We start from the raw sequence: 15,636 nt of genomic DNA, 5'->3' as shown, positions 1-15,636 counted from the left end.
AGGTTTTTCTACCTTTCTGACTAAGCCTCAATTCACCACCTGCTCTTCCTCCATCCTCCTCCTTTTGTGTTGCTTCCACAACATGTCTTCAACTGCCTGCTTCCCTGGGCCTCTTCTTCACATCCTCTCAATTCTTCTAAACTTCTGCCTCCCAGTCCTGAACCCTAGACCCCTTTCTCACGCACATCTCTATCTAGCTCCTATGAAGGCATTTCAAACTAAACACGTCCGAAGACAACACCATCTTCTCCCATCCCCTTGACTCCCATCACCTTCACCCCAATTCTGTCACTTCCTCCTGAACATTCAGTTGCCCAAGCAGAAAACGTCCTTCACTCTCTCCTTCCCTTTATCTCATACTTCATCTGTCCTCTAGATGGTCGGTTCTGTCTCATAAATCCACTCTCTGGACACCATCCCAGCCACCACCAGCCCCACTGTAAAAGCCCCACCTTCTCTATCATTTTACAGTAGCCTTCTAACAGGTCTTCCTGACTTAGGCCTTTCTCTCCCTAGCTCATTCTAGAATTCTATTTATAAAACACAATCTGATCACATCTCTCTCATGTTTCAAAACCTTCAGTGGTTTCCTAGCAGTCTATAGCACATGGTCCAACCACTCAAGTGGTATACAAGGAGCCTGGGCTCAATTCTTTTCATCTCTTACCACCTCCCCAACCCACCCCAAACCTCTGTTTCCCCAACAGATCAAGCTCTTTCATACACTGTGCCTTCTCTCAAGCTGTTTCAGTTACCTGAAATGCCTTTATCTTCTCTGCCTGATAAATGCCTAACTAACCAGTTGCTTTTGGGTTGACCCCATGTGTGTGAGAGTAGAGCTGGTCTAACGTTTTCACTGGCTGATTTTCTGGAAGTAGATTGCCAGACATTTCTTCTGAGGTGCCTCTCGGTGACCTGAACCTCCAACGTTTAAGTTAGCAGCCAAGCACATTAACCGTTTGCACCACCCAGGAGTCTGGTGAATACCTACTCTTCTTAAAGATACCAAGCTCAAATAAGACCCAAGGCAGAACGAGGGCCCCAGCACACAAGGAATTCTGCATTTTTCTCTGGAATGCCATTTGATCACACTGTTCAGACTGGGAACTTCATGAAGTCAGAGGTCCAATCTTACTTGTTTCCCCCAAGACTTGCACAGTGTCCAGCACATTGGAGAGTCTTAATAAAATGTTTATTGACTAAAATGAGTGGCCATCAGTGAAACTGTCCTGCCCTGTAAAGTTGGTAATTTTTAAATGTCTTTACTTACTTACTTTTTGTCCAGTGCCTTTAAATTATCTAACTCTGGTTATTACACGGGACTGACACACCATCAGTGCTCCATGAAGTTAAAAAGCTAGCAAAATTTTGTGATGCCAGTGCACCTGGGCTGGCAAATGGAGTCTGAAACTCAGTACTGTGGAGTCATGTCTTCAATAAGCCACACCACACAATCCTCTGATGGTTTTACTCATCTGCTGTCTGAGAGCAGAAATATTTCCCATTCTGCGCCTCCCTGGCCCTTCTCACCATCTCTGCAGCCCCCTAGGTTGGCTTCTCAAGGGACTCTCCCAGGCTGGCAGTGACATTGGACCCCAGAGAAAAGCCCTCAGCCTTCCCCCTCCCAGGCACCTTCTCCAGGGTGGTCCCCACAGAACCCCCAGGGCAGTCTGAGCTGCTACTGAATCAGAGAAAAGTGAAGTGTCAGAGTTGGCTCAGGTTCAGAGGGAAAGGATGCTTCAACTCCGCCCCTACTGCACGTGTGAAAAGAGGGCCAAATCTGCCCTTTTCCCTCACCCCCCAGAGAATGCCATCCTTCAACATCAGTCCTGGCCTTTGTATTTGACCATGCTCAGAAGATAATCCTGGTTAAAACAAAACAAATACATTTTTCCCATGATCTGGGGCCCAAAGAGGAATCCGGTCTATTACCCTACTTCCAGACAGGGCTATACTTTAACTACTTTGAAAAACAGCCATTTGGAAGATCTATCAAGGGAAAAAAAAGGTCTTAGAAAACAGGGTAAGGGGCAGCAGGGCTCAGTGTTCAATCTAGGAGGAAGTGACTTCGCTCCAGCCAGGATGATGTGGTGGTTTGCAATGACCATCTGGGGAAGAAGATCCATGTTAAATACAACACTGATGACCCCACTGGGGACCTTTAAGAAGCTGACTGCAGCCCAAACTGGCACCCATTGGAACAAGACTGCCCTGAAAGAAGGGTGCACAATTTTAAGGACCACATGTGCCTGGACAACTATGAAATTCACGATGGGATGAACCTGGAGTTCATTACCAATAAAGCAGAATTCCTCCCTTCTCCTCTGCCCTCCCCTTCTCCCTTCTCTCCCTTCCACACCAGTATGGATGCTTGTTTTTAAAAACTCACATTAATAAAAATTTAGATGAAGCTTCCAAAAAAAAAATGGTAAGAGATGCCACCAATCTTCACAGGTTACTTCACCAGGGAACTTGCCCCGATTCCCATACTCCCCACTTGCAGAGCAGCACTTATCACAGTTACAGTTTTACTTCTATTAGGGTGATTATTTGATTGTCACGTATCTCCCACACTTGAACATCTGCTGAATAAAAGAATGAGTCCTTTAGACTACAGGCATTATGTGACCTTGATGTCTCTTTAACTGCTAGTCCCCCAAGGCACAGCTGGGGCCCCAATTCGTTACAAACCATGCATCCCAAATCTGCCAATACAATTCTGTGATTCAGCTGTCAGCATGCCTTTGGCTTTCTCACTTTAATCTCCCAATTCAAATAAATCCCAAACTCTAGACTCTGACATCTGTGCCTGGGCTCCCTGCCTTTCCACAATTGGAATTTGGAAATTGAACTTAAAACTCAAGCACAATAAAGGAGACAGGCACTTTCAAAAAAATGCCTGTATGTCTAAAGTCCCAGCTACCACCAGCCCAAAGATGGATGTGTTTTGATCTAGGAATTATTAAACTGTCATCTAGAGGTGTCATTTACTGAAGGAGAGAGGCAAGGAAAGAGGGTGGGGTGGGGAGAATCTGAAGTGAATCTACAGCACATTTCTGGATTTCTTCTCTGTATGAGAAGGGCAGATAGATTTTAATACGCCTGGCACATGAAAGGGAGACATGCACATTGCCAGGGCAGCTTTTTCATATAATTTCAGAAACTTTCATAATGTTAGTTGTTCATGGTTCAGTCTTCCCACTAGATTGTGAGCCATTCCTGGCCAGAGACCATTTCTGGTTAATCACCCCTTATACCTGGCCCAGAGCCTGGCATGCAGTAAAGAGCTCAGTAAGTGTTCTGAAGGGAGGTGGGAGGTAAGGGAAGGGGCAGCGGGGAGTCATCTGAGGCGCTGGAGCAACTGCAAATAAGCCTCCAGGACTCTGTTGTTGTTGGGTGCCAACAAGTCGATTCTGACTCACAGCAACCCCATGCAACACAGTAGAGCTGGCCCCATAGGGTTTTCTATGCTGTAATCTTCACGGGAACAGATCACCAGGTCTTTCTCCCATGAAGCAGTAGGGTGGGTCTGAACCACCAACCTCAAGGACTGCTGTTGTTAGGTGCTGTTGAGTTGGTTCCGACTCACAGCAACCCTACGTACAACAGAACAAGACACTGCCCGGTCCTGCTCCATCCTCACAATTATTGCTGTGCTTGACCCCATCGTTGCAGCCACTGTGTCAATCCACCTTATTGAGGGTCTTTGTTTTTTTTTTTTTTTTTATGTCCCTCTACTTTACCAAGCATGATGTCCTTCTCCAGGGATTGGTCCCTCAACATAACATGTCCAAAGTACATGAGACGAAGTCTCACCATCCTCACTTCTAAGGAGCATTCTGACTGTACTTCTTCCAAGACAGATTTGTTTGTTTTTTTGGCAGTCCATGGTATATTCAATATTCTTCAGCAACACCATAATTCAAAGGCATCAATTCTTCTTCGGTCTTCCTTATTCATTGTCCAGCTTTAGCATGCATATGAGGTGACCGAAAGTACCATGGCTTGGGTTGGGTGCACCTTAATCCTCAGGGTGATATCTTTGCTTTCGAACACTTTAAAGAGGTCTTTTGCATCAGACTTGCCCAATGCAATACATCACTTGATTTCTTGACTGCTGCTTCAATGAGTGTTGATTGTGCATCCAAGTAAAATTAAATCCTGACAACTTCAATATTTCCTCCATTTATCATGATGTTGCTTATTGGTCCAGTTTCAAGGATTTTTGTTTTATGTTGAGGTGTAATACATACTGAAGGCTGTGGTCTCTGATCTTCATCAGTAAGTGCTTCAAGTCCTCTTTACTTTCAGCAAGCAAAGCTGTGTCATTTGCATACTGCAGGTTGTTAATAAGTCTTCCTCCAGTCCTGATGCCACGTTCTTTTTCATTTAGTCCAGCTTCTCAGATTATTCGCTCAGCATATAGATTGAATAAGTATGTTGAAAGGATACAACCCTGATGCACACCTTTCCTGATTTTAAAACACTGCAATATCCCTTTGTTCTGTTCAAACAACTGCTTCTTGGTCTATGTACAGGTTCCACATGAGCACAAGTAAATGTTTTGCAATTCCTATTCTTCACTATCCTATCCACAATTTCTTATGATCCACACAGATGAATGCTTTTGCTGTCAATAAAACACAGGTAAACATTTTTCTAGTATTCTCTTTCCGCCAAGATTCATCTGACATCAGCAATAATATCCCTCATTCCATGTGCTCTTCTGATTCCGACTAGAATTTCTGACAGCTCTCTGTTGATGTACTGCTGCAACCACTCTTGAATTACCTCCAGCAAAATTTTACTTCTATGTGATATTAACGATATTGTTCGATAATTTTCGCATTCTGTTGGGTCACCTTTCTTTGCAATGGGCACAAATATGGATCTCTTTCAGTCAGTTGGTCACGTAGCTGTCTTCCATATTTCCTGGCATAGACAAGTGAATGCTTCCAGTGTTGCGTCCATTTGTTGGAACATCTCAGTTGGTATTTTGTCAATACCTGGAGCCTTGTTTTTCCCCAATGCCTTCAGTGCAGCTTGGACTTCTTTCAGTACCACTGGTTCTTGATCATACACTACCTCCTGAAATGGTTGGATGTCCAGGACTCTACGATTCTCTATTTTGGGCTGGGCAAAAGGCCAGGTACTTGATATGCATTATTTCAATTAATCTTCACAAAAACCTAGGGAGGCAGGCATTAGAGTATGATTATTCCTATTTTCCAGATGAGGAAAGAAAAGCTTGAGAGGTTCAGCAATTTGCCCAAGGTCACTCTGCTAGAAAGGACCAGGATCAGAATTTGAATCATGTCCCCCACCCCAAGTGGATTCTTCAAGTCAAAAAGAAGTCTGAGCCCTCCAGGGCTTCAGGCAGAATGGCTCCCAGAGGAAGAGGCTAAACCCGATACTGTTGAGTCATTTAGAGGAAGAGGTTATGTCAACTAATTACAGTGCAAAACAAAGATGTCAGGGTGGGCTCAATGCTTCAGCCTTAAATTGAAGAAACAGGAGAAAAGAAATGAGGAGAGAGAATAACCTTACCCAGAAGGTGGGACAACTGGAAATTTGACACACACCAAGAGATATTTTTCAGTTCTTATTATACCTTCCTGCTATTTAGCTTTAAGGCTATAGTCAAACGTGGGGATACTTTTTTTCCTAAAGGAATCAAATTAAGAGCCATGTAAGCAAACTTCCAATTCGATGGCACCTAACAACAATAACAACAAGCAAAACTAATTAAGGCTACTTAATTTAGATGTTGCTCTTAAAGAAATACAATATACATGTTTATTCTATTAATACAGCAAATACTGAAAGAATTCATTTCTACCTTATGGTCCATTTGGTGGCATATCAACTTAGGGAGGGATGCCCAATGAAGACCAAATTGGTAATAAGAGACATATAATAGATGATATGTACAGGAGAGACACGAACAAAAAGAAAAGAAAGAGGCAAAAAAGGAGAGAGCAAAGGGAAGGGAGACCAAAGGAGGATGCTTAGTAATTTGGTTTCTGCCAGGGAGATAAACCACCAAAGTTGGGTTCCCAACTTCAGACGTGTGCAATTGGCTACATTTGAAAAACCTAGAGAAAACATTTTTTTGGTTGCTGTTTGCTTATTTTTATTATGGATTTCACATCCTGAAGATTCTGGTTTTATAGGCCTTTGATGGGACTGAGAAATTCTACGGAAACCAAATTTGGGGATCAGTGGGAATAGTCTCACTATTATCCATAGGGAAACCTATTATCCATGGGGAAACCCTGGTGGTGTAGTGGTTAAGTGCCACGGCTGTGAACCAAAGGGTCGGCAGTTCAAATCCGCCAGGCGCTCCTTGTAAACTCGATGGGTCAGTTCTACTCTGTCCTATATGGTCACTATGGGTCGGAGTCGACTCAACAGCACTAGGTTTGGGTTTCTTTTTTTTATTATTATCCATGGTGGAGCCCTGGAGGCACAGTGGTTAAGAACTTGGCTGCTAATCAAAAAGGTGGCAGTTTGAATCTACCAGCCACTTCTCGGAAACCCTATGGGGCAGTTCTACTGTCCTCTAGGATTGCTATGAGTCAAAATCAACTCCATCGCAATGAGTTTGGTTTGGTTTATTGTCCGTGCCAGTTAGCTATTGTTCACAGCTCTTAATCTTTAAAATTTCTACTCTGAATGGAGGTGACAGTCCACACCCATGGAGTTGCTCTTAACTGCAGCAATGGTGGCCCAAACAGTCTCAGTATTCTCCTCCCCATCTTTTACGTGCCTACTGAGCATTCGCCACACCATCCCCTCTTACGTACATGCCTCTGTGCCTTTGCACCTTTTCCCCTGAATTACCCTCTCCATCTACCAGTTTCTGCACATTTAAACCCTCCTCACCTCCAGTCTCAAAAAAACCCACCTTCTTTTGGTGCCTCTGCTAACCAAAAGATCAGCAGTTCTAATCTACCAGCTCCTTGGAAACCCTGTGGGGCAGTTCTACTGTCCTATAGGGTAGCTATGAGTCTGAATCTACTAGATGATGGACGGGTTTGGTCTGGTTTTGATTTGGTAATGACTCCAAACTCTTTCTACCTAGTCCTCTGGTTATTTACACATAGGCCTTTATCACTTCTATTCGAACTCTTAGGGGCAGGGTCTGTATCTTAACTCATCTGTACCTTCCAAAGGCCCTGCTATCTGTTGTTGAATGATTATTACCCGAAAGTAAAACAAAGCCAAGGTTGAGTTGTAGCCCCAGGCCAGAGGTTCCTCTTCTCTAGCTCAAAACAGGAATGTTTGCTCCAAGCCTGTGCTCCCTCGCTCCAGGTACTCCTAACCAGAGCTCCTTGAGAAAACAAAATAAATTATCAGGATGGTCAATATTGCCTTAATTTAATTAATCTGATGTCAGATAAAACAAAGTAAGTCCACTATCTTCAATACAACCAAACTCAGCCACTGTTCACACCTGGAAGACCTTGTTTGAGCCTCCACAGCACCATTTGCCATATGGATGTCAGGCCACCCTTGCCTGGCAAGACAAGGGAACTCCAGGCACTAGAAGCTAATTTCACTCTGACCTGGCAACAGCAGCAGATTAACCAGTAAGCAAGGTATACATGAGGTTAATTGTGTTTACTTACTAATCTGTAGTATACAATTCCACATAGGTTTCACCATGCCTTTGAAGATGAAAAACAGGTGAAACTGTGAACTACAGATTAGTAGGTAAACACCAGTAAGCCCGTGCGTACCTTGCTCATTGGGTAACCCATCCCTGCCCAGCAATCTAGTTTCAGGTCAAGGCCACTAAAGTCTGGACACACTACATTCTCAGGACTACGGGGGAGGGGTGATGTTTTTGACTGCTCTGTCACTGATGGGGCGAGGGCACAAGTGTTGCCGGCTCAGCCAGGAAATAGGAGTGTGGGTTGCAACGTGGCACCACGCAGGCAGCACTCTCTTCTTTGCCTAGTATTGGGCCATTATGGGCTATTTAGAGTTTACCTCAGATGTTGGTATTTTTCTAGAATATACAGGAGTAGAAAGAGCCCTTGACCTGAGAATCAAAGAATATGGTTTATAGTCTCCTTTGCCCTAATTAGTGGTGTATTAAGGAAGTCCCTTTTGCCTATTTCAGCCTCAATGTTTATCTCTCTAAAATGTAACCTAAAATGGACTTTAATACCCCAATTGTACATATATCTAATTAATAGAAAATTATTAACTTAAAATTACAGGAATAAAAGGTTAGAGGATAAACAAAAAATTAGAGGATAAAAATCATAAGGTTAACACTGGAAAAAATTAGCATGCAGGGCCCTAGGCAGTTACTAAAATTAAGCCACAAATTTGGCTCTGTGCTCCCTGGCAGCCAATGCAAAAAGGGAAATATGATCAGTCATAAATTTCCAATTGTTCACAAAGAAAAAAGCATACCAGTTCCACCAGAGAAACAACGCTTTTCCTGACACTCAGTTCTGAAAGAAATTTCTCCCATGAATTTCTTAAAGTGGATACTGAGGTTGTACTTAAAATCTTCAACAATATAAATCTGTATAAGAAATACAGTAGCAAGTTACATAAAGCCTTTTCTGACAGTGCCTCTCCATGAAAGCAAAGGGCAGGACACAGGAGCTTATCTCAGTGAAAACCATTCTGGAAGGGTTGAGATAATACAGCCCAAGCATGCAGCTTTCAGCTGGCCTAGTTTAACCCAAGGATAAAACCAGGAATGGCCAGAGGAACAGGTAGACAGCATGTCCTTCCAAAAACTTCTGTAAATATTGCTTCTTCCAACTGGGTATTTGTTAAAAGTTGGGCAGCAATCAGTTTCCTATCAGATGATCTCTAAATTCCATTCTAGTTCTGATAGACCTAAGTGGCATTTTTGGTCTTCATTTACTTACAACTAATTCAAAATCTGGTCATTTTCCCCCTTTCTCTGCCCAATCCCAACTCAATGGATTGGGAACTCCTTCCAGCCAGAGAAGAGGGGTAATCCAATTATGAATATTAGTGTTGTTATTAAAAGCTAGCACTGAGTGCTTCTTATGTGCCAGGCTCTGTGCCAAGTGTTTACCCTGCATTCTCTCATTTAATCCTCCCATCAACCCTATGTTGTAGGAACTATCATTAGTTCCATTTTACTAATACGGAACAAAGATTTAGAGAATTTTAGTAAATTGCCCAAGGTCACAGAGCTAATTATACAGGTCTTTCTGATTCCAAAGTCCAGACGCTTGGCCCTGCCTACAGTGCCTCCTAGTATTAATGAAAGGAGACCTGGAGGCGCAGTGGTTAAGCACTCAGATGCTAACCAAAAGATCAGCAGTTCAAATCCAACAGCCACTCTGCAGGAGAAAGATGTGACAGTCTGCTTCCATAAAGATTTACTGCCTTGGAAATTCTGTGGGGCAGTTCTACTCTGTCCTACAAGGGTCACTGTGAGTCAGAATCTACTGGATGGCAGTGGGGTTGGTTTTGAGGGCTTAGAATTAATGAGAGAAATGCTAATGTTTATCAGGAAAAAATAGTGAGGCCTAGAATAAGGTGACTGGGGAGGCCAGAGTTGCTTACTAACACCACGACCTCCACAACAACAAAAGCAATGGAGATTTTAGAGGGTTTGCGGGTCTGTAAAGGAAATAAAGCGATGGAAAATATGAAAAGCAGAATTTCAGAGAGAAAGTAATTCTAAGAGAACACTATCCCATTCCAAGGGAAGGGAGAAATTATCTTTTCCTCTCTTAAAAAAAATTTCCTACCCTAGACTGCTGCTTTTTATTCATTCATTCATTCATTCATTCATTCAACCAACAGCATGTGTCCAGTGCCCACTCTATGCCAGGCACTGTTAGCAGGGACCAAAACACAAAAGCTCTCACTGGGCTTCCAATCTAGCAAATAAAACCACCAAAAAATCAAACCCATTGCCGCCCAGTCAATTTCAACTCATAGCAACCCCAAAGGACTGGGCAGAGCTGCCCCATGGGGTTTCCAAGGCTGTAATCTTTCAGGACACCAACTGCCAGATCTTTTTCCAGCTGAGCTGCTAGTGAGTTCGAACTGCTGACTGAGCACTTAACCACTGCATCACCAGGGCTCCTTTAGCAAACAAGTAGATAAGTAACATTTTCAGACAACATTAAAGTGCTTCAGAGAACATTAAGGGGTTTAATGGAGGTCTGATGAGGGGAGCAGCTGTTCTAGATAACTGGTCAGGAAAGCGCTCTCTGAGACCCTGGTGAGAGAAGGGGCCACAAAGAAAAACTTGGAGAAAGGGCATTTGGGAAGAGGAACTGCCAGTAGAAAGGCCCTGAGACAGGAACAAGCATGTCAGGAAGGACAACAGGGCTGGAGCAGAGAGGACAAGGTGAGGACTGGTCCGAGATGAGGTGGGAGAAACTGGGGGAGGTGGACAGGCAATGCCTATGGGGAAAGGAGTTGGGTTATGCCTGGAGGGCTATGGGAAGCCACTGGAAGGTTTCAAACAAAATATCACAATCTGATTTATGTTGTATAAGCCCTCAAGGCTGTATCCACAGCTGCCTGGGAAATTCAGGTAGGTGCAGTCCTTTAAGATTCAAGTTTGTACCACCTCTTGTTACAGATAATTGGGCCATTAAGGAAACTTCATGGAAAATATCAACTCCCATAAGGAAACCCTATGGGGCAGTTCCACCCTGTCCTACAGGGTTGCTATGAATTGATGGCATACAACAACCACCACCAAATACCTTTAGCCTGCAGGCCTTGATTTTTCCAATGCCTAGCTTTCCATCACTGAGGGGCTGAAGTTCAAAAAGGTGCTTCCTTTTCTAGAACTTTAAACCCTTTCATTCTAAAAGAGCACCTAGGGGTTTGGTTAACAAAGCCTAGTAAAATGCTAAAATAATTTACACACAGAACTAATCCCTTCATTTGAATCCCACCTGAACATCGTTCTTTGCTTTTTCTGTTCTTATTCCTTTGCCATCCTTTTGTTACTTTCTTTTTTCCATATGCTCAAAATTAAACATTCTAAATGTGAGCTGCCTGGCCAAAATGAACATTATTAAAGTTAATTTAAACAATCTCACGGTTAATGTTCCTAAATAAGGCACACCTTTGGCAAGAAGGATCCTAGTTAAATCCGAATTTGGATAATTTAGAGTCCTTTTTGAAGCTAAATTGCAGCTTTGACTAACTCAGAGAAATTTCTTCTACTAACATGTTTGGACATAGTCACTAAGAGAGAAAAATCTGATGTGTGGCTGCATCAGGTGTGTGTATGTTTCTGCTTGAAGGTAGAGATAACAGCCTCAGAAACTGGGTAATAAGACACACCTGCACACAGGAGCTGAACACTCACAAAGGCAAAAAACCAGGACTAGGGTAGACAGGGAGGTGTGGGAACCTGTGTATCTACTTATCAACAACTGACAATATATAGGTCCCTGACTTCCCTCACTCAAAACAATGTCAGGAGCCTACCCTTGCCTCAGGCCACATAGTCTGAAATATCCAGATATTAAAATAAACAAAATCAACCCTTTTCTTTTGCTGGCCAATTGTTAATACCCCAGGCACAATGACTGTCCCGCTGCCTCAAAACTATTAAAATCATTAAGATGTGTGAAAATTCACATCATCTATGAACTCATCAGCACTACTCATGCCCCCAATCCCCACGCACCTAGAAACAGTGGAACAGTACAGAACGGTGAACAGCAGCCCTCAAACAGGGTGAGGTGGGGTGGGAAGGGTGACTGTCTCTTAGGGCAGTTGAAAGCAAGCAGCACTATGTCCTTAGACTTTCCAAAGCCTTGGGTAGTGTGATTTGCAGCTGAATGATGGATCACGCACTTACACAGAGTGTAGGTCCCACACCTGACTAAGGCTTTGTATTTCATATTCAAGTTAATTGAATTTCATTGTTCATCGCTTCCAATTCTCACTAGAGCAGGGGTTTCTTATCAACCATCTGCATCACAATCTCTCGATCCCCTTATTAAAAACGCAGATTTCTGAGACCCACTGGACATAAACATCTCAGGAGCATCCTGACAAACTGCATTTTAAAACACTATTTGGGTTATCTTTACGCACACTTGTAAGTTTGAAGACCTCTGCCCTACAGTATTATTTCTTAAACTGTGGGCCATGACCCCTTTGGTAAGGAAATCAACTTAATGGGTCATGACCAACAGTTGCTTTTTTTTAAGAGCACACTGCAGGTAGTAAGGGTAATTACTGTTTCCCGGAACTTTTATTTCAGTTGTGTACCTGTGTGCAGTTATGTAAAAACGTCTTACTATGAGTCCCAGCTAAAGCTTGAAAACCAGTCTCTTAGAGGGAAGAAAACCATATTCTTATGGTATTTATTTTCCACTTTCCAGAATAACGAATGAACCGTGGACTACCAGAAGAGTGAACAAATCTGTCTTGGAAGGAGTATAGCCAGAATGCTCCTTAGAAGCGAGGATGGTGAGACTTCGTCTCACATTCTTTGGACATGTTATCAGGAGGGACCAGGCCTTGGAGAAGGGCATCATGCTTGGTAAAATAGAAGAAGACCCTCAATGAAACAGACTGACTTGGTGCCTGCAACAATGGGCTTAAGCATAGCAATGATTGTGAGGATGGCACAGGAGTGAACAATGTTAGGTTCTGTTGTACACGGGATCACTACAAGTCAGACTGGACCCAACAACAACCCCTAACCTCCAGCTTCTTGATTTTAGTTCAATCAAGCACAGAGATAACAAGACCATTCTGGAAATACTGTTAACTCCTAAACTGATAGGGCAAAGCCAAACGTAAGCAGGGGATGAGCCCGGGCCCCACTCCCCTCCTAAGACTCTATCATGGGGCTGGAGATAGGGGAGGTGCCAAAGTGAAGTTTGCACAGCTCCCCTAAGGCTGGACCTGCTCCCTCAGGAAAGAACTTGTAGCCACTCAGATCACAGTTAAGAAAAATGAAAATGTTCCTTATCAAAGGCAGGCAGGACTGAGCATTAAGTGCTAAGGAAATGACGGGAGGGATGGAAAGAAGTCAGATTAGGCCCACAGGTTAGGCAGGCCCTGTGGCAGTCACTAGGTAAAAGGAGAGTCAGGGAAGAGTGAATCCAAGCCCACTGATCACAGGCTCTGTAACCTCAGAATCAGAACCAAGCCCACCCACAGCCAGGGAGTTGTTACCTTGGGCAAGTCCCTTAACTTCTCCAGCCCCTTGCTGCTTTGCACCTCTGATGTTCTATGACCCAGTGGGGTACAGGGAAGCTGACAGCTCCCCTTCTGGCCCAATGCTCAGTGACAGGGAGCCCCATCCTGCATATCTTGCAGGACTAGAAGGTAGGAAGAGCAGGGGAAAAAGACAGTGGCTGTCTTGTCAGCCTTTAGACTCACCAGAAGTAAGGGCTCGCTGAAATAACCTCTCAGAACGCAAGGAGAGCAAGTCAACAAGGAAGGCAGGAAGCAAAAGTCCAGCAAAGCCCAGGAGCAGTTTCTTGTGCCATTCAACAGCAGTGAGGCTGTGGGAGGGTCAGCCACATACAGAACAGAGAAATCTGAAGACCATTCACTTTGCTTTTTAAACTCCTGTAGCTAAAAGGGTGAAGCCAGAGTTGGCAGAACCCTGAGCAAGAGGTCCAAAAGAACAGGTCTCGCCACCCCCAAGACCTGAGAAAAGAGAAAAGCCCACTACTTGGGGAAAGACACCCAGGGGAGGTCTGCGGCCGAACAGGGGAAATTTATGAGAAATAGTAAGAGGCCAGGGCTACCCCTCGCGCCAGTCCCTGGGAGGTACTCGCTGGAGAGGCCCCTACATTTTGCGCCCACCCCCTTGGCAAGGGCACCGGGGAGGCGCCGGGAAGCGGCCAGGCAAGAACTCGGCTGCGGTTACCTCGGCTCGGGCCCGGCGAAGCGCTCTCGGGAGTTTCGAGGGCGGCCAGTCCCCCAGAGGCGGGGCCTCGTGGGTGGCGTTCCCTGGTCCCAATTGGCTTCCGGGGACAGAAAGGGTCTGAAGCTCCCAGGCAGGCCCCCACGGAGTCCGAAGCCGCGAGGAAGAAGCCGAAAAGGGACCGGCCACCCTGTCTCCCCATGGTCCCCCGCCAAGCCGCGCACGGCAGACTTGCCCGGCCCTGCACACAGGTCCCCGGCCGCGACCCCAGGGCGGCGCAGCCTCTGCTCTCTCCGCGGGCCGCAGCCGGAGCCCGGCAGTGTTTGTAAACAAACCGGTCACGTGGCCCCGGCGGCCAGCTCCCCGCCCCCGGCCCCTGCCACCCCCATCGGGACCCTAAGCGGGGCCCCGCCACGGCCGCGCAGGGTGGACGGCGCCTCGGGCTCCGCGGGACCCGGGCTGGGGAAGCCACCGGGCAGACACCCGCGCCGGGTGCCAGACGCCCGCGCTGTCAACGCGCCCCACGCCCACGCGCGCGCAGCCCGCACCGCGCGCCCGGCTCCCTCACCCGGCAGCAGGCTGCTCCGTCCCGCCAGCGCTGGGCTGGGTTCTGCGGGCGTGCGCAGCTGCAAAGGACCGCCCGGCTGGATCCCGGGCTCCGGGCGCGCTCTTAAAGCCACAGTCGTCGTCGCCGCCGCCGCCGCCGCCACCGCCGCTGCCACCACTCTGCATCCCTCCGGGTCCGGGCCGGGGGCTGCCCCGTGACGGACGCGCCCCCGCGCCTATCCCCTCCGCTCGGCACATAGCAACACGTCGCGGGTTGGCCGGGCACGGCCGCAGCCCATCCACGCCGAGCCAATCAGCGAAGGACGGAACTCCGCCCCCTGCTTCCCCTACCTCCCACCCCCCACCCCTCTGCCCCGGCCGGGTGAGGGTGCTGGGAGTGGAGTGAGTGCCGGTCCGGCCCGGCAAGGGTCAGCCAGCGGGGTCTGGCCAAGCGGTGGATCTGGCTGGAGGAGCAGGGAAAAGGGTGGTGAGGATGGGTGGGCTCTCAGCGCCTGGGTGGAGCCTGTTTATTTGGGTTTCGGGTTTGTGCTCAGGTCAGGGCTGGAGTTTCAGAATGATTCCCAGAACCTGGGATTTGAGGAGGGGGCTGTTTATACTTCTATTTGGAGGGCCAAGATAGTAACCCTCCCCCCTTACACCTTAGCCATTCCTAACCCGGAGCCCTAAGTCCCCTGAAGAGGCCCTCAGGAACTGGGACAGTTGAATTTAATGAGATAGTGCCGGTCCAACCTGGCCCAGCCAGACCCTACTCAGAAGCAGGGCACTTCCCCTTTTCTCTGTTTTGCTAGTAACTTTGGCGAGTTAAAAGTAGGAAAGAGCCCATAGGGGAATTGGAAGGCACCTAGCTTCCTATTGCTGCTGACTTTCCAGGACTTTTAGAGGAAGAGAAGGTGGTTAGCTCCAGAGAGTAAAATGGTCAGAGTGACCAGAAAGGAGAAACTCACATTCTGGGTCAGTGAGGTGGTACTTTTCAAGGAAGGGAAGGTTAAAAATTAATCCTATGGTAGTCAGGAAATCCAGGGAGGTACCAGGTGGGTGAAGTAGGGCAGTGTCCCCAGCAGGAAAATGGGTCAATGTGAGAATGAATGCTGGCAGGGGCAGGTGAAGAGAGCCAGGTCCAGCCTTTACACTCAATGAACGTTCAAAGCTCCTGGTATTCTGCAATTCTACAGAGGAGTAAGAGTAACTTTCAGTAGGAA

At 46.3% G+C, this 15,636-nt stretch overlaps 1 protein-coding gene across 4 annotated transcripts in view; it reads right to left on the bottom strand.

Annotated features, from left to right (window-relative positions):
• YPEL2 (yippee like 2) overlaps positions 1–14,557 on the bottom strand; it is a 65,676-nt gene extending 51,119 nt beyond the window's left edge. Inside the window, exons 1-2 of one of the 4 annotated variants that reach the window (XM_064271304.1) lie at positions 14,439–14,544; positions 2,390–5,189 (exon numbers count right to left, since the gene is read on the bottom strand). The gene's annotated coding sequence lies outside the window, so the exon portion shown is untranslated. Of the gene's footprint in view, positions 1–2,389; positions 5,190–13,873; positions 14,126–14,438 lie in introns of those variants that run through there. The other 3 variants (XM_064271303.1, XM_023553530.2, XM_023553532.2) reach the window with 3 other exon arrangements.
• Between the last annotated feature and the right edge of the window lie 1,079 nt (positions 14,558–15,636).

The sequence above is a fragment of the Loxodonta africana genome, chromosome 18 (genome assembly GCF_030014295.1).
Source record: "Loxodonta africana isolate mLoxAfr1 chromosome 18, mLoxAfr1.hap2, whole genome shotgun sequence".
Classification (NCBI taxonomy): Eukaryota; Metazoa; Chordata; class Mammalia; order Proboscidea; family Elephantidae; genus Loxodonta; species Loxodonta africana.
This window is presented reverse-complemented; position numbering and strand designations above follow the sequence as displayed.